The sequence below is a fragment of the Lethenteron reissneri genome, chromosome 27 (genome assembly GCF_015708825.2).
Source record: "Lethenteron reissneri isolate LAM-NWPU_2019-01 chromosome 27, ASM1570882v1, whole genome shotgun sequence".
NCBI lineage: Eukaryota > Metazoa > Chordata > Hyperoartia > Petromyzontiformes > Petromyzontidae > Lethenteron > Lethenteron reissneri.
Window position 1 is genome coordinate 13,287,048 of NC_083805.1, and position 19,157 is coordinate 13,306,204.

Genomic DNA, 19,157 nt, shown 5'->3' on the forward strand with positions numbered 1-19,157 from the left:
TTTTTATTGGTAAATTTGAACAATGACTCCAGCACACATGGCCTGCTGCTTTTCGAATAATGTCACGGGATCATCAATGTCCACTGTGATGCAGACAGTGCCTAGTTTAGGTTAATACACCCTCAGTATTAACCAAGGTGACCGGGGCCTTTAACCACAAAAATCTCTGCACCAAACAGCAAAACGTTGCTATTTGGCCATGTCACCAAAGTATTTGCTTCAACGCTCTACAGTTTTTCGTAATCATATCTGCAACGGTGAACATAGAGACTGGACTCTACTCTGGGAATGTCGACTATGAACTGGTTCAGGGCTGCCAACAGACATGAACATTGCTCCATTATCTTTTGCATGGAAAGTTATTTTCACTTTCACACCCAGCCCAGATATTTTTGAAAGGTTACTGCTGCTTCGATATATAAGACCTAGATAAACTGGGGTCTGTGGTTGGATTGCATTCAATTGCAAGACAGCCACAAGCAGTCAACCTCACTACCGAGTAGTGAAGCACATTGGGACAATCTTGATTTGAAGCTTTCGTGACTGCAGGAATCCATACTCTTTGGTTTTTTCGTGACTTTACCGAAATAACCAAAAAGTACACATTGGGACAAGTTTATTCGTATTCCCTCCTCTGTCCACCAAGCAGTACAATGGGTTTTCTGCACTTCGTCGATTGGCAGGTTTCGTGCGGTGGGATAAAAGTGTGGATACACCGACCTCTTCCAACATGTCTGGTCAGCGTGGAAGATTAGAACAGATCCCCTTTAGAGCGCCCTCTATTGGAGGCCGTTCTGACAGCAAGCAATTGCAGGGTTGCACCTTTAGCCTTTTTACCTGAACTGAGAAACTCAACAGTCTTCTTGGTTCTTTCGGTAAAGTCACGTATTTTTTTATTTTATTATTTCCATTCTACGTGACTTTACCGAAAGAACCAAGAAGATGAATCCCTGCAGTCACGAAAGCTTTAAATCGAAATTTAAACTCGAAAGTGTGTGGATTTAATTAGGCTGCCGTAGGTGCTACTAAAGGTTGGTGATGGAGGAGCCTCGGTTTTAAGGGTGTGATTGACAGCTATTTGAATAGAGTAAATGGAATGAAATGTATTTTTAAAAACTTTTCAACGTCAGTGGAAAGCTTTGATACATTAGTTATGACCATGTGTCTGTAACATTAACAGTGAGATGTGGAGAGGGGTCACGAAAACTCTCAAAAGAAATACCGTATACATATTATTGGGAAAGTTAGGAGGCGGATGGTGTTAGCTGCAGTAGCAGCAGCAGGCACAAATACGTAAATCACTTTATATGCCAACGTCCTCTGATTCCCTCCCTTTTGCAACTCATCATGGTGAAATATGGTCAAATTCCACCCTCCCCTACCGCAAACATGCACGGCATAATTTAGGTTCCAATCCAGCAGTAGGTGTAAATTTTTTTCTTAGAGTTTTATATTAAAACAATTAACCTTGAGAATTATTTGTAATGGACCAGCTGGCTTGCAAGGGTTGTTCATGTATACGTGTAATCCGTCTATAGCAATAGCATGCTAATTCAAGAAGAGTACGTTCTCGTTTTAAGAAATGAACACTAAACATCACCGGAAATGAGTACATTAGAATGCAGGTGGGGTTTCACCCTCATTGGTGGTCGTGGTTTTAATTCATTCGAAGTGGAGTTTACACCGCCACCACCACCAATAATTATAAAACATCCCAATCGCATACATTTTGTAAATGAATAAACATCCCATAATTCGAAGTGGAGTCACATAACATTTTCGCACGCATTTACATCAATTGCGCGGTCGTGTTTATTCCTCGGCTTCGTGGGGGGTCAAATGTATTATTGTGATTACTGCGTATTTGGTTTTCCGCCCCCTCCCTCCCCTCCCCTCTCTCCCCTCTCTCCCCTCCCTCCCCCCTCCTCCCTCCCCTCCATCCCCTCCCCTCTCTCCCCTCCCTCCCCTCCCTCCCCTCCCCCATCCTCCCTTCTCTCCCTCCCCTCCCTCCCCCTCCCCTCCCCTCCCCCCCCTCCCCTCCCTCCCTCACCCCTCCCCTCCCCTCCCTCACCCCCCCTCCTCCCCTCCCTCACTCCCTCCCTCCCCCTCCCTTCCCCCTCCCTCCCCCTCCCCCTCCCTCCCCCTCCTCCCCTTCCCTTCCCCCTCCCTTCCCCTCCCTTCCCCCTCCCTTCCCCCTCCCTCCCCCTCCCTTCCCCCTCCCACCCCCTCCCTTCTCCCTCCCTCCCCCTCCCTTCCCCCTCCCTCCCCCTCCCTTCCCCTCCTCCCCTCCCTCCCCTCCCTTCCCCCTCCCTCCCCCTCCCTTCCCCCTCCCACCCCCTCTCTCCCCTCCCTCCCCTCTCCCCCCTCCCTCCCCCTTTCAGGCTCCAACAGGCCGGGAACAGAACCCAGGTCGCAGGGTTCAGAGCTTAGTGGAGACGAACCCCTGCGCCACCACTGCGCCGCCAGCGCCCCCCCCCGCCTCCTTTCAGTTTAATTGATTATGTAGAGCCCTGTGAGCCATTCGGCTCTTGAATCGGGTGCAGCCGCAACAAACAAAAACATGAACAAGAAAGCATCTTAAAGTGACTACGCACAAACAGAAAAATCCAGGAAAAAACAGCAAAGTCTTCCAGAAAAAGCACCGAATATCAATGCTGTGTGCCAAAAATCCCAGTGGAGGGATGCAAGTCAAACAATAACAACCAGAAGACAATTTAGATGAAAGTTATCAGTCTAACTCTGTACTACAACAAACAAATATGGCTAAATCAAAAACCTTTACGAAATCACCAAAATAAACCTATAAAAGCAATTTCATCCTCCGTGTCTGCGTGGCGACCGCTTCTGCGCTGAGCTTACGAACCCGGTGAACCCGAGTTCGATTACCGCCCCAGAAACAATAAATCACTTGCGGGGGTTTAAAATTTTTGTGGTGGGGGGGGGGGAGTTATATAATCCCAAAATTTTTTTTTACGGGGGTATTTAAACCGGTCCTGGGCACCCCCCTAGGTAGACTTGGCCTTAAATGAGCACCGAGTGCGGTGTGTATCAGCTGTTGGGAGACAAAGGTGTGGTGGTGGTGGTGGCCACCACCATGTGCCCTGCCGGCCTTCATAGGGGCTCGCTAACAGGACTTGGCAGATTTGTGCAACATTATATCGCTCAACCAATACGGACATCCTTTGACGTCGCTGTAATAGGCGGTACAGCAAGTAGGTTGTCGCCAGACTAGGTATATAATGGAGTTTGAGTATTTGTATAGGGAATGTTTCATTTAAAATGAAAAATATATCCTGTGTATATATAAACATTCAAGAAGGGCTCTTGAAAAACATTTTGAGATCTCAAGCTTTCCATCATCTTATCTTGGATTTTCAGCCATAACCAATCCACTGCTGGATAAATAAAAACCTTGCCCAAGCCATCTCTCACGACCCTGCCATGCCTTGTCTGCCACTCCGAAGTTGACAAGAAGGACATTACATTTATTTTTGAGAAACATTATCCCGTGTGGATTGCAAGGATATCATCGCTGAAGGTGCTCACATGGTCTACGAATTCTGATCGCATTGTCTCCAAGGTGCTTATTAAGTCTATGAGTTATAGGAGCCCGTTCACAATGGTTCACGCCAATGCGATCAATGAATTGTATCTGTATTCTTAGGTTTTGTCGGTAAAGTCACGTAGGTAAAAATAAAAAATAAAAATAATAGAAATAATAGAAATATAATAAATCACGACGTTTCGGAGGCAACACGTCGTGATTTATAGTTTATTATTTATTATTTATTTTCACCTACGTGACTTTACCGAAAAAACCTAAGAGTATGAATCCTTGCAATCACGAAAGCTTCAAATCTAGAATTGCATTTGCCCCGTCTCTCCAACGCGCGCTCCTATACAGTCTACGAATTACAACGTCTCGGTCATACGGATACTTATGCAGGTCTATGAATTACACATACATTTCACAAAAGCGCCGTATCGTGTCATGTTTCAACCGGCTCCTTCACAAGCGCCCCAAATGCGGTCTACGAATTTGTAATTTGTATCAGCAGCCTCTCCCACAAAGCCAGATTCATAATTGTGTGCGGGGTTTTCATGAGAGCCGTGTACAATGGCGCGTTCTATCGATCTCCATCGTGCCAGCCGTCTATGCAGTCTGCGGATTTCATCGTTGACGTCACAACTCGGCTTATGCTGTGTACCAATTCGAATGGAGCTCCGTGACAAAAGCTGCTTATGCGATCTACAAATTCTATCCGAGCCGGTCACGGAGCTACTTATCCGCTCTATACATTCTAGCGAGCCCCATCACAAAGGCGCTTAAGAGGTCTATCAATTCAGTCGGTGACGTCATCGCATGCTAATACGTGTTACGAATTCTAAAGGTGGGGGGGTGGGGTGCAAGACCTATGCTGTGTGCGGATTCTACCGGTGACGTCACCCCTATGCGCATCCGTGGTAGTAATTCCAAAGGCATCCTGACAAAGGCGCGTATCCGCGCTACGAATTCCAAAGCCGCCGTCCCGGGCTTCTGCGTCTCCACCGAACCGCGCGCGATTTGCGAGGTCGCAACGCGCGGCAACAACAACAACCAACAACAACAACAGCAACAACAACTGAGCGACAACGCCAAGCGATAAGAGAGCCAATTGTGCAAATAGCCTCGATGAAGATGTTAAAGATGCGCCCGAAGAACTAGCGGCCGTGGCTTCTTCCAAACAAGGAGACGGAGCCGACGGGCCTAGGCAGTCGAGCTCCGGATTTGCACGGCTATTGTGGAGCTGTTGATTGTTGTTGTTATTATTGTTGTTGTTGTTTCGTGGTTGCGGCTTGAACGGGGAGGGGTGGTGGGAGGAGGAGGAGGAGGCGGCTCTGACGAGGAGTGCGGAGCCCGCATGGAGGCGGGAGCGAGCAGGGGAGCATCGCGGCTGGGAGCGCCCTCGGCGGAGAAGCTTCGCCTGGAGGGAGCGGTGAGGCGGAGATCGGGGACCGTGGGGGAGGTGGTGGTGGGAGGATGATGGTGGAGGATGGTGGTGGTGGATGGTGGTGGTGGAGGAGGTGGTGGTGGATGATGGTGGAGGAGGTGGTGGTGGTGGATGATGGGGGGAGGATGGTGGTGGTGGATGATGGGGGGAGGATAGTGGTGGTGGATGATGGTGGGAGTGACGGTGGTGGTGGATGATGGTGGTGGATGATGGTGGTGGTGGATGATGGTGGTGGATGGTGATGGTGGTGGATGGTGGTGGTGGTGGTGAATGATGGTGGTGGTGAATGGTAGTGGTGAATGATGATGGTGGTGGTGGATGGTGGTGGATGTGACGGTGGTGGTGGATGATGGTGGGAGTGGTGGTGGTGGATGATGGTGGGAGTGACGGTGGTGGTGGATGATGGTGGTGATGGGAGAGGGTTATGTTGGGAGAGGTGATGATAGAGGTGATGGTTTTGGGGTGATGGGAGGCAGAGAGGTGATGTTGATGATTTGGGTTGTGAATCATTGGGGGAGTGATGAGGGTGATGATAACGGTGGTGGTGCTTGGGAGTGATGGAGATGATTGTGGGTGAAGGCGGTATTTGGAGCGATACTCATGCGGGAGGTTATGTTGATTATGGTGACAATTGTGGTTGATTGGGATGACCGGATGGTGGGGTTGATGGTGAAATTGGGAGTGATGATAATGATTGTGGTGCTAAATGAGGGTGGTGATGATGGAGGTGATGGGATCGGTGACGACGGGTGATGTTATGCTGAACATGAAAGTTATACTAATGTGATGGTGACAATTAGTGGTGGGATCGTGTGGGAGCGATAAAGCTGATGGGGTTGATGGTGATGATGGGGCTGGTGGTAGTGGTGGGAGTTGTATGTTGAGTGTGAGAGTAATGATGGGTGAGGATGATGGAACTTTTTGGTGATGGGATGATGATGGGGCAAATGGGGAGGTGATAATAGAAGTGACGTTCATATATTAAGTTGTCAGGGCAATGGTGAATATGGTGGAGGGGTAAAGGAGAGCTATTTGTGGTGATGGTGATGATGGGGAGGTGATAGCGTTGATGATGATGGGATAATAATGGGAGATATGGAGGTGGTGACTGATAGTGATGATGGTGAGGAATGTGATTTCTCATATTGGTGGTGGTGGGAGAGCACTTTTGGTAATGATGGGGATGATGATGGGGTTAGTGATAATTAATATGGAGGTGATTATAATGGGGATGTTTCTGGTGATGATAGACGAGGTGATGATAATGTGATGGTGGTAATGCGATGAGGGTTGTGATGAGCTTGGAAATGGTTGATGTCATGGGGTTGGAGGTCGCTATCGATGATCATCGTGATGATGATGATGACGGTGGTAATGGTTGAAGAGATAGTTGTGTTGGTGAGAGGGAGATGGTTTGCATGGCAAACTAAAACTAAACACATTTTACCTGGTAAGGCCCACTAAGCTATATAGCTCTTATTTAGAAGCGACCTGACCACAAATGATCGCTCAACGAAGTGGCTTATCATGGGGCAATTTATAGCAGCCAAATACTCCAAACGCATGTTTCTAAATGTGGAGGGAAAAACCGGTGGACCCGGAGAAACATCCACGCGACCACGGGGAGAACGTGCAAACTCCAAATATACAAGCGTCAGGGTCGGGCCCCAGGTGGTAACAGGGCGGTGATAATTGAGGAAGTATTGATTGAGGTATTTTGGCGATGGTCATAATGTGAGAGATGGTGATAATGGCATTGAAGGAAATCATGATTATGGATTTGGTGGTAAGAGAGTTGATGAGAGGGTGATGTTGGAGAAGGCAGTGATGGAGTTTTCGGTGATGATGGGATTGGATGCAAATGGTGATAGAGTTGATGTAGAAGGTCATGGTGAGGTGGTGCTGATAACGATGAGGAGGAACATGGTGATGATTAGGGTGGTGATATTAGTTATTATGGCAGTGCTGATGGAGGAGATAACGGTGGTGGTAAAATAAAATTGTGCTTGTGATAGTGTTGATGATGGTAGAGGAGGTAGCGGAGGTAATGTTTGAGGGGTGATGATTTGTATACCCTACCACAGGCAGCATTGATATAATTACCACTACTTATGTCTACTCACTACCAAAAACAACATAAACCTTTTCACCTGACTCCATCCCTCATTGAAGTCCAGGCTTAAAACCTTCCATTTCATCTCCGTCTTTAATTAGTTACGTTCCAACAACATCACCTTCTGCATTCTTATCCCTCCACCATCACCCTTTCTCCTAGCGTGTCACTCACAATGTACAGCTTTACCACACATACCACTCATACAACCACCTCCATTAACACTGCTACTACCACCAACATTGCTACTAATGTCACCATTACAGCCACCATCAATAACACTGCATCACCCCTATACTACCACAGCCACCAACAATATTACCTCCCCAACTGAATAGCTACTCGGCCACCCACACCACCACAAGTACCATCATCAACACCACTGCCACCTGAAACTACCAAGACTAACAATGTCAGTGCAGTGCCAAAGCAAATACATATTCAATGACTGGCATGTGTGCATGTATAGTACAGTACCGTGTATTCTATCGTCTTCCTGTGGGGTGGAATGATCTTCTCTTTGTTTCCATAGTGCTATATTTCGAAGGCTCTAATATTAACACCCCCCCTCCTCTCTCCTTCATATTATTATTCACATTGGCCATAATTGCATGTCTCTGTGGTTTTATATATATATATAAACACACAAACATAAATAAGGGGGAGTGGTAGTGTAGTAATTACCACAATCGGTGGTGAATATCTGAACCATTTCTGGGCCCTCCCCTCGACCAACTCAGCTTTAGTTGAGTACCCCGTTGCGGTGTATAAACATCACCGCTGAGGAGACAAAAGCAGCCGAACTTAATACGAGCCACGCCAGCTTTCATAGGTGCCCGCTAACAACACTTTACACAATCTCCAAAAAAGTGATATTTTGGTATTTGTACACTATTTATATATTGTTCATCCTCTTCACTAACCCTCAGTGTATATACTGTAGCATGTATTGTTATAAGAATATGTGTGTTTACATATACACAGTGGTGCAATAGTTTGTGCACAAACTTACAATTCCAGTCAACCAAGTTCAATTCCTCACTGTGATGCTCAACAACCAGCTGGCTTAGGGAACCTGAAGCTGGCCTGGACCTCCGCTAGATCAAATTAGCCTAAAATCAATGCCCGGTGCATTGTGTTCACATCAGCAATGGGGAGACAAAGGCAGCTAGGCAGCCATGATGCTGGTGCCACCTACCCTTTCGGTGCTGTGACAGTTGTATTAGGTGCTCGCTAACATCTCTGGCCCTAACAGTATATCATGCTTAACTGGGGTAGTCTCCGTATATACTAGTAAGAACCTCCTGGTTACACCAGCCCACAGGGGATTATTGTATCCGTCGTGCATCCAAAAATGGGAGGGGTGGGGCTTGGTGGAGAGGAGAGCGTGGGGAGGGGCTGGGTGGAGAGGGGAGGGTGGGGAGGGGCTGGGTGGAGTGGGGAGGGTGGGGAGGGGCTGGGTGGGGAGGGTGGGTGGTGGGAAGGGTGGGGCTGGGTGGGGGGTGGGAGGGGTTGTGCTGGGTGAGGGGTGGGGCTGGGTGGGGAGGGGAGGGGCTGGTCACCCCGTGGTGCCCTTATAAAACTCAACGTTTAACCTACTCACGCCGGCTTGTGCCCGCCCTCACAATCCGCCATATTTGCGGAATACACCACGCCGCCGTTGACCCTGGCCATTGACCGAGCAACCCAACGTTCCTACCAGCTCCCTCCGCAGGAATGTGTTGTATATACCTTCATTAACAATTATTTACAGTCCTTTGTCAATCAACTGTTGGATGAAGGCCCTCGATGCCATGTAGGTCATGGGGGTTGTTTGACATACTTCGTAATGCTGGTCGGGGGGATGTCGCCCACCATTGGTTCAGATATTGCACGTCAATGCCGTTAGCTGTGGTGGCCGGGAATCGAAATCAGGTCGCCAGCGTCATAGCACAGTGCAGGAAGCCACCATCACTCCACCACTCCTCCCATTTCTTCCACATAGCTTGGACATAACTGCATGGTTAAGTGATACCCGTAAAACAATGTGCCCTTTACAGTGTGTGTGTTATATATGTATGCAAGGCACACCTATACAGACTGGTGTTTTCTACTACCGTGGCAAGTCGATGGCATATGTGGGTTGGATTCACACCTCTTTCTCTAGCAATGCTATTATCAAATCAATGCCTACATTAAATTGTCTTGGTTGTCGTGCACTGCTGTTATGTCAAATTAAAATAATCCATAATTGTTTGATTGTATACTCTGTCCACAATTTGTATAACAGTTCGTCGCTGTTTTGATCACTGCTGGGTTTGGATTCGACAGTTGGATTCCTGCTCAACTGCCAATTAATTTGTGCTGGGGGAGATTACTGTAATTTCTATAGTACACCGTCCCGCCGTAAAGTGGACGTTAATGGTGACCCTCTGTGACATTAACATTCTTGAGAGCATGCCGTTGAGTGCCGCCTATTTCATAGCTCAATGCATAAATTGGAAAAATATTAGCTTTGCACACATGAATCGTAAATTACGTGAATTGTGAAGCGAGCACATAAAATCCAGCTATGCATCAGAGACCAGGGGTGGCACATTTGTTCAGTGGCTTTGCAAATAAGTAAAAATTTTGAGATATTAGCCCCTGCCATAGAAATATGGAATTTGCACCACTGCATTTTCACCACCAGTGGACATTAGTGATACCCAAACATATCATATTTTAGCATGTGGATACTATTATATAATTGTCTACATAAATTTCGAGTAGCTGGTTGGCTTTAGCTCTATTGTACTTGATTCAGTGATTACTTGGTTCACTAATATTTAGCATGAGGCTTACAGCTGATTACAAATTTAGGCGGAGCCTGCCCGATGACAAACAACAAATCAACCTTCGATTCAATTTTAGATTTGAAGCTTTCGTGACTGCAAGGATTCATATTATTGGGTTTTTTTGGTAAAGTCACGTAGGTAAAAAATAAAAAATAAAATTATTAATAATAAAATAATATTTGATTTGTCTATGAAAAGCCTCGACTTAATTGTTTTTGTGCCAAATGTCAGCAATCAAGATCTTCTATAATGGCATTGGATTGTATCTGTCGGTGAGTTTGTGATGGTCTGTTCAAATTTGACAAGTGAACTGCGCTGTCTCTTTAATGAAATTCCATTGGCTTGCTTATGTTTCAGTTGTGATGGAGCAATGACCGTGACAGGATAAATTGCTTTAAAAGATGTGAGATGGACCAATCAATAAGTCCGATCCTTGATTTAAAAACAAGTAGTTACATGCCTGTAATCCATAAACTTCTAGATTGGTTTGGGATGAGAACGATTATAATGATAGCGGTGTATTTGATGCTCGACTGCAGGGCAGTGATGTGCTTGTTGAAAGCAGTGCACCAGGTCGTTTGTAGTGAGCCATGCTTAGAGGGTTTGAGTATTATATATCCTCATATGTTGTGTGTTTCTTCCACGAATATTGTTGTTTATTTCCAGAATGATACCAAAAATGAAATCTCTTAAACATCCCAAGCAGAATCCCTCTAAAAAGTCTGAAGACTGAACATTTCCTGGGTAAACAAATGACAGCATTATTATTATTAGGCATATTCATTTAAAAATATGTATTTAAATGGCATTGCATTGAATGTCATTTCAATGATCTTAAGTATTTTTGTGATGTGGGAAGAAATTGGGTGCCTGGAGAAAAATCCACACACGGGAACACTTGAAACTGTGCACGCATTGGTTGGAAACCTATTTGCTATATCGCTGTTGGCAAGCGCCAACAAATGGCTGGGTCATGGCGCTCCCTAGGTGCCCACCAGCCAACGCGCTGGGTTTCATATCAACCGCTGCCTAAAGGAACACCGTTAAACATTGGTTTGCTTCCGCAGTGCTGGCAGGCTCAATGCTGCTGTGCAACCCCATGCTCGGAGCCGAACAGAGCTGAATTAAATGAAATTACTAGTTTATTATGGGGTGGGGAGAGGCTATCCAGTCAACGGTGACCAAGGCTGAGACTGGTAAACTCGTTGCACATGGAAAAGGTTTTTTTTTAAGCCCTCTAGGTCAACTCCTCCTTCAAACTCAGCATTTCAGCCATGTTGGCACAGTGCCTTGACATGAACAATGGCTCCCAGAGAGACACCCGCCCCAGAGTTTGAACCTAGGGCCTCCAATATTCTGGCTCCGTGCCTAGATGCAGGCACCAGCTGCCTTAAAGAGAGGAAGCTAGCCTTAGGGCTTCAACCCAGAAGCTGTGTTGTCTCAGTGCCCTGGCAACGGCAATAGCGACGTGAAGAGGGAGTGAAACACCCAGCCATGGGGCTTGAACCCAGGGCCTCAGAGGTGTTGGCTTAGTGCCCTAACGAAGGCATTATCTCTTGACAGAGAGACCCTGCCTCAGGGTTTAAACCAAGGCTTCAGAAGAACTGCTGTCTGATTTATATAATATAGGCATCAGCCCGTGTCGTGTTTTCAGAGCACAGTTTTATACGGTGAACATTAAAAACTCGGCATTGTTTTCCACAAAAAGTGTGGAAAGCATTTGTGGCATTGTAAAGTTTAAAGGAAGGGTGCTCGTATAAAGACATGAGGGCACTGACAGCAATAACAGTAAAGTGAAATTCCTATCACTTTTTCATTGGAAGCTACACAAGTTTCACTTCTTCATACTCAATTCAGCTGTGAGTTCAACCTTTCAATAAAATCGGTTCTTACAGGATTTATAATCCCAGGTGGATGGACATGGGGGTCAGGATTTATAATGTTCACATAGATAAGTTCTACATTTAATCCGCTATCGGTGTTAACCACCACTTCAACCAAAATAATCATTAAACGTTTCTCCTACAAAAGCCTCACTGAGCCACACATTTTTTTTTATGAGGATTGTGGGATATTTGTCCAATTCCTATTTTTAACACTTTCTGACTAATGTTGAAAGTGTTGATGTTTTAGCTGTGCTTGTCTACCTTTCTGTTAAATATGCAAGAGAGCACAATGTTGATTGTAAATATAATCCAGTACAAACATAAATTTGGTATGAAGTTGTGTTGATTTTAGGGACTTGGCCTCTGTAAAATCGGCCAAATTGATCAAAGCGTTACCTAAAACCTGGCTACAAAAACCAGTACTGAATGGATTCACTTGGGCGTTTGCACCATAATGCCTGAGGCGCATGCACCTCCTTGCTGCCTCCATTCCCGATCACATGTTATGTCATCATGCGATGTCATACGCCGCGTGATGTTATCTCCTTGTGCGGCTTGAAACATAACGTCAATGTTCAATTAAGTATTTTCATCGCGAGTGCATTTTGGAAAGATTTACAGGATCTATACATACTTTTTCTTCCTTATTCTAGTATCCTTTTCATGGCGTGAAAAATCTAGACCTAACAGAGGAGAACACTTAAGATTCACTACACAGGCATTTCATTGTAACAATCAGAACCTACTTGCTGCATTGCCACTGCATTAAGGTGCCACTTCGTCACGTAGCAGATGTGTGCCTCACATCATCGTAATGGATTGAATCCTGGTATGATCACCAACCCCTCCAAACTACTGGATTAAGAGAGTGTGGCATGTTGGGATTGACATCCCGTCCTGTAAATTGATTATGGAAATGCTTAAGCTTCCGATTCACCCCAGTGGACACTCACTTGACAAGTAGTTGATCGGTGTTGCTGTTTCCTTCTCTTTTCTTTATTTATTTCAATCAAATGAATATTCTTCATCTCCACTCCCCCCCCCCCCCAAAAAAAATTGATAATGCCAATAGTAATATTGGCATTATCATGCAAGATGATGAATTCCATGCGGAACTCTTGTAGCCAGAGAACGGACCCAAAGGATCATGTCACTGAGCTACTTTTGAATTCACACTTCAGTATGTGTCTATCCACACCAAGAGCAGACTTAAATATGCCCTGCAAGAAGTGGTCATTGTTATTTCAACATACTGATTTTTTTAAATCTCAGAGCTGAAATAAGAATAAGTAAGTGACAAACCATCATGTAAATATTATGTTTTTGTGTGTAGTCATTGGTGACCAGGTTGAAACTATCGCTAATACTTAAGAATTTGGTTTAATCATGATCCAAATGCAGCTGCTCAGCAGGGCTGGCTTAGTGCCCTGACAGAGTGGTATAGCTCCTGAACCACCCAGCCACCACTATGCTACTGTTTGCTTCTGCCGGCTGGCCAGCTTAAAAACGCACGACTGCTGCCACCACCGCTGTGCCGTCCGTTGCACAACTCTTACCCTGTGATGCAGCTCCCTGATAGTGCCTCAAGCCTGGACTATCCCTTGCCCCCTCAGTCCGAGGGTCATGTCCCCCAGGTGTGCACACTCGCCCACACGGGCAGCACATGAACGTCAAGGCTTTTAAGCATGCGTGGTGGTGGTGGCTTTGTTACAGTCTTCCGGTTTCATGGCTGTACCGGAGGAATTTCCATCTGGTACAGATACAACGGGAGGCTGATCGATGTCCGGGTGTGGTCGAGGTATGGCTCCTTATTGGTCAACCATGTTATGTATGCTGATGATCTGGTGATTGCTGCTCACTCAGAGGAGGAGTTGAAGGTGCTGCTGCTGAACCTGGAGTGTGCCACTAAGAGATATGGGGTCTTACTATCAGTCCCACCAGCACTAAGCACCTGCCTGGGTATTTTGTGCTACCAAACACTCCACCCTTCGGCTCCCCATTGGTGATGGAGCAGTTGTGGAGAGAGTGGAGAGTTTCTCATACCTGGGCAGTGTGCTTCTGACAAGCTCCGGTTTGACAGCATAGGTCTCACTCCGAATCATTCGGGCGGCATTATATTTTCATCGGCTGTGCAATGCTGTGTGAAAGCTACCTGGTTTGTCACTCCGCATGAAGCTTTGGGTCTTCTCGTCCACAGCCATGCCCTCCCTTCTCTATGCTTGTGTACGACATCTGCACCAGTTAGAAAGGCTGGCATGCCCACGATTCAGGCTGGCATGTCCACGATTCATCCTGGGTTTAACCAGGCTGGATTGTGTGAGGAGCTCACAAGTCCTTGAAAGATGTGGACATTTTCCCATCAGTGAAGCGCCTCTGACAGGCAAGGCTGCATTGGCTGGGTCGTGTAGCCCGCATGCCCAGCCACCACATCCCCAAGCAGCTTCTGTTTGGCTGCATAGAGGGGGCTAAACGGGCACGAAATGGGATGGAGAAAAGATGTCCTGATGCGGTACGGGAGGATGTGGAGCTGAGTGGACTTGCCGACGACTGGTATCAGCGGTGTCAAGATCGGCCTCTATGGAGGAGGTTCGTGAGGGATGCTACTGGGCAGTTTGAGGCAGTCACCCTCCAGGAGCAACGGTAGGCAGAGGAGCGATGCTCACAACAACAAGCGGAGCGCCGGGTGGCTAAAATGCAGCAAGTTGGTGCATCTACCAGTCATCTCAGTCAGCCAACCCATGGTACCTGGGTCTCTCCCGAGACCTCCTGTCAGCAAGCCTTTGACACTTTACGTGGCCTAAAATTGCACCTGGCCTGGCATCGGCGCCGTGGTGATGTCACTGTCACTTAGTGGCGAATGATGGGTATTGGTATTGTTGGCTTCGGTGCACACTCTCCCTTTCTGAACCAGTACCTCTTTTCTACTGTAAAACCAAGCCAGGCCAGGGTAGTGCCAATCCAGCCCAGTGTAGTTTAGGAGTCACCATGTTTTTACACTGCAGAAAGCAAGCTGTGACATCAGTCACGCATAGTGAATGGACCAATGGGCCATTCGCCGTGGCCCTATCCTTGTCCATGATAGTGCCCTGATCTAGATTGTGATATCTTCGGAGGTCAGCAAATCGTGGTCTGGTTCTGGCTCAGCCCCTCACAAGTGGATAAACCACTCGTACATTCAGGGCCCCGTGCTGGCTCAGCTTGGATGTGTCAGTGGAAAAGGGATATTGGAGAATGGGTTGAGTGGTGAAGAATTAGACAGGGATGCTGATCCAGTATCGCTGCTTCTGTGGTGATGATAATGACGCCTATAACACAACTATGTTGATCCTGTAAAAGGCAATAAAGAAAGTACGTTTCTAACCATATGTCCGTGTAATTTGAGTGTTCTTTATTATTTTTTAATCCAGGAAAATCTTAGATTATCAAGGCTTATTTTCAGGAGAGTTCTGCACTAGTATGTTTGGCTAATTACATTTTAAGGAGTGTTTTGGTGTGTGGGAGCAATTAGACTTTGTGAAGAACCTACACACACGAGATTATAACACTCAAAGGTTTCTGCAAAGTCAGGTGTATGAACCCATGTACCATGCTGCCAACTCATGGCCACCTCACTGATGGCCACCTTGCAGCCCAGTGACTTTGGGAGTGGCACATATCCACGTGATCCCTCAACCCTTCTCTCCAAGTTATTGTGTTTCAGGCGTGTGCCACCTGGTAGTTATCTGTGGGTTTCCTCTGGATACTCGGGTTTCCTTCCACACATCCACACAAAAATTTCACTTAAACAGGGAGCTGGGAAAAAATCCCACTTTGGGACATTCCGCGAAAAAAGCACTTGAAAACGCGGTGAAAATTTGTATATTGTTTAGTTAAAAGTGAAATATTGTAAAAGCAGAAAGTCATCGCATGCCTATTGGTCATATCCTGTGGTGAGATTGTTCGCCTGCCATTTGTAATAGACTGACGGTGTCGTCTCATCCTTGAACCATCGTGCTACAGGTCCAAATCACTCCTCTTTCACTTCTCTTTCTGCTTCTCCCCTCACGCTGCTCCACTTTGGAATTCCTCCCCATCACTACTTTTCCCAAGTTCTTATAACCTCGCTCAATTAAATTTAACGTATTCACTCTTACGTATTACAACTTTTTAATCGTCCTGTTTGTTGCTATCCGCTTGGCATATTGGGCTTGTACTTAGCAACTGTGATTTATATTTCTAAAAATGTAATTTCCGGCATTTGCTCGGAGCCGCCCGTGGAGAAGATTCCCGCCCCTAGAGCTCGTTGAATAACAGGCAATGAAACCCAGGCGGTGAGGATGGTGGCAGTGGCTGTGTCCCCTCCTGGGGACCGGGTCATTCGGCCAATCCCACGCAGATGACAGCCCAGGGAGTCACCGAGCTCCCTCCCAGCAATAGAACATCCTTTGTGTCCGCAGAGAGGGCAGGCGTGAAAATCGTTATGGCGATGGGTCGATCATTTACCGTGGTTCGTTTGTACGAGAGGGTCCCATTGTGAACGTATGTGCTGTTGCATGTACAGAGCAAAATTAATTGCGGATTCAAAAAAATATGCTTATGTGTGCTTTATGTAAGTTTGAGTTGAGTACTGTACATTTAAAAGCTAATAGTTTTTATTATGAGCTTTGGGCAACATTCTTTTCCATTGGTGTTCATGAGCAAGGAATGAAAATTCCACATTCCTGGCACAGGCTGGTTATCCAGCACTGTAGCGGCAAGCGGTTGGTGGATCGCCCAAATGTTGCGAATCTCCCTCGGGCATCAAGGTGCCATTCCCTGGCTTGCCAAGGCAAAGCAATACAGCACAAATGTGGACTCCATCTGTTCAATATGCATGGGATGGTGTTTCCCTCCTCGCACTCGTGGCTTTTCTCTTGGTGCTCCGGTTTTCTCCTACATGTAAACACTCATGAATTGGATGATACCGCCTTAATATATAGAGGACCGCAGAGCTTGGCCAATTGTTGGCACTGGCTCAATGCATCGCTGCTCTCCTGATTGTCTGTGGTCCATCACGCCTCCTCTGGGTTTGTCTCTCTCTATGAGAGTGAGTAAATACTGTGGGCATTACAAGTTGAAATTATTCTTATTAAAGGGTCGGTCTGTACATAGGACATTCACTGACAATGTGGTCGTTAATTTTATCGGCTGTAGAAGTGTGATGAGCACAGTTATCCCTCTATTTGGATTGGAGCACGTGAAATTCCGGTTGTGAGTCATATCATAATGTAATTACATATTATACGTTACAGTGTATAATACATGTGTTTATATAATTGTTTACGATTATCTGTACATTATTTACACATAATAAACACCCAATCCACCTGAATGCGCCCAATCTCATAAAATCTCAGAAACTAATCGGGGTTGTCTAGACAATGCTTTGGTGAGTGACCATCATGGATTAAACGGGTTTCATAGGCTGCTGCAGCTATATATTTTGGTTAGCAGAGGCCAGTGCAGCAAAATCCAATATTGTTCAGTACTTCTATGCTGCCGCATTAACCAACGCAGTGAAATATGGTCAAATAAGCCTGACGACCCATATGGATTGGGGTGGCTGTCATCCAGCAGTGGATTGACAGAGGGCTGTTTAATGCACAATTTCACATGCGCATACGCTGCATCTACAGATCGTGGAGCATACAATGTAATAAGGCTCGAATGTTGATCACACACACACAAGACAAAGATCCCCCGTATAGCCTAAACAGACTTTTTGGGCATGCTGTTCGTGAGCACCTATGAAGGCCAACACGGTACACGAGGGGATGGGAGGCCAGCACCATGCCCGAATGCCTTTGGCTCCCCATCATGGTGGCAAGATGTGAACTACTTCGCCTGGTTTACAGGAAGGTTTGGATTTGATCACGACCCTAACGCTTGTATAGATGGAGTTTGCATGTTGTTCACGTGGTCGTGTGGAATTTTTTTCTGTTTTTCCCTCCACATTTAGAAACATTTTTTGAGTGTTTGGCTGCTATATATCCACTTGATAAGCCACTTAGTTGAGCTATCATTTGTGGCCAGGTTGCTTCTGAAAAAGAGCTAAGTAGCTCTATGGACCATACCTGGTCAAATAAAAAATAGTTTACAGTTAGGTACTCATTTTGAGGCTGAGTCGACCTAGGGGAGGCCCGGGACCGATTTAGATAATCATTACTGGTGTTGGTTATGAGCGGGATTCGAGCTTGGTTTGCTGGGTTCGTAGCATAGCGTGGTAACAGCTACCCTACCACTCCCCACAATCACACACACCCCTCCCCCATACACGAATGTTTAATTAGGCATTCCTGGCTGGCCTTTATGGCCAGGAAGTAGCTCAGTTGGTGGAACAGCAGGGCTCCCAATCATGAGGTCATGAGTTCAAATCCCGGTCAGGGTTGACTCAGCCCCATCATCTTAATCATGCCATCTCCATTCCTTGGGGGGTCACTAAAATGAGCACCATCTGGCGGGGCTGCACTGCTTGGCAAAGAGGGTTTTATTACGTCGAGGAGGTAATGGTACCAGCCACGGAAATGTGGAATTTCCACCACTGGCTTTGGACCAATGAAGATGGATGAGTGTGCCTCGAGTTCATTGATTGAGCCAGTGAGCGCTGGTTTTTGTTGACTGGTTTTATTTACACATGAATGTGTAAATACGAAACCAATCCACGTTCGTTAAATAAAATGAATCCAAACGTTGCATATAACAATACGTATATGTATTTTATAAATGCAAATTACATGTAATATACTTTATCCTAGAACATAAACGTGGTATAGTCCTTCAATTTGTATGTACTATATGTGTTGTACGTATCATATTGAACTTCTTTCGCACTGTATGTAGCTCTATCGCACCGTACGTAGCCAACCGTGCTAATCGGAGGTGCAGGGTAGAGGTCGCAAACGGGTTTTGATTCCTTACCCGTACCCGGCCGCACCAGGGTCGCAAATGGGTACCCGTTCCATACCCGTACCCTACCCGAAATGAGTGACAAACGGTTACTCACCAGTGACTCACGGCCTACCCGTACCCATACCCGTCCGCACCAGGGTCGCAAACTGGTACCCGTACCCGTACCTGGCCGGGTACGGGTAGCCGGGTATCGGGTACCCGGTTGCGACCTCTAGTGCAGGGTAAGGACAGCAAACCCTAACGGGGATGTCTTGCTCAAGCAACTGCTGACGGAAGGGCCTACACTAGAGGGAGTTCTTCAGGGTCCTCTACAGGGTGTTTTGGTCTACACTACCACGCTGACCAGTGCCTCGGAAGAGGTGGGCGTACCCACACATTACCCGTCTATGCTCCCTACCAGTCAACTAACTGCAGAGCGCGCATC

General features: G+C 46.5%; 1 protein-coding gene across 1 annotated transcript in view; it reads left to right on the forward strand.

Annotated features, from left to right (window-relative positions):
* Window positions 1–4,522: 4,522 nt before the first annotated feature.
* The window catches only part of LOC133348573 (zinc finger protein 595-like), a 38,907-nt gene continuing 24,272 nt past the window's right edge, over window positions 4,523–19,157 (forward strand). The window contains exon 1 of the mRNA XM_061561467.1: window positions 4,523–4,976. The gene's annotated coding sequence lies outside the window, so the exon portion shown is untranslated. The remainder of the gene's footprint in view (window positions 4,977–19,157) is intronic.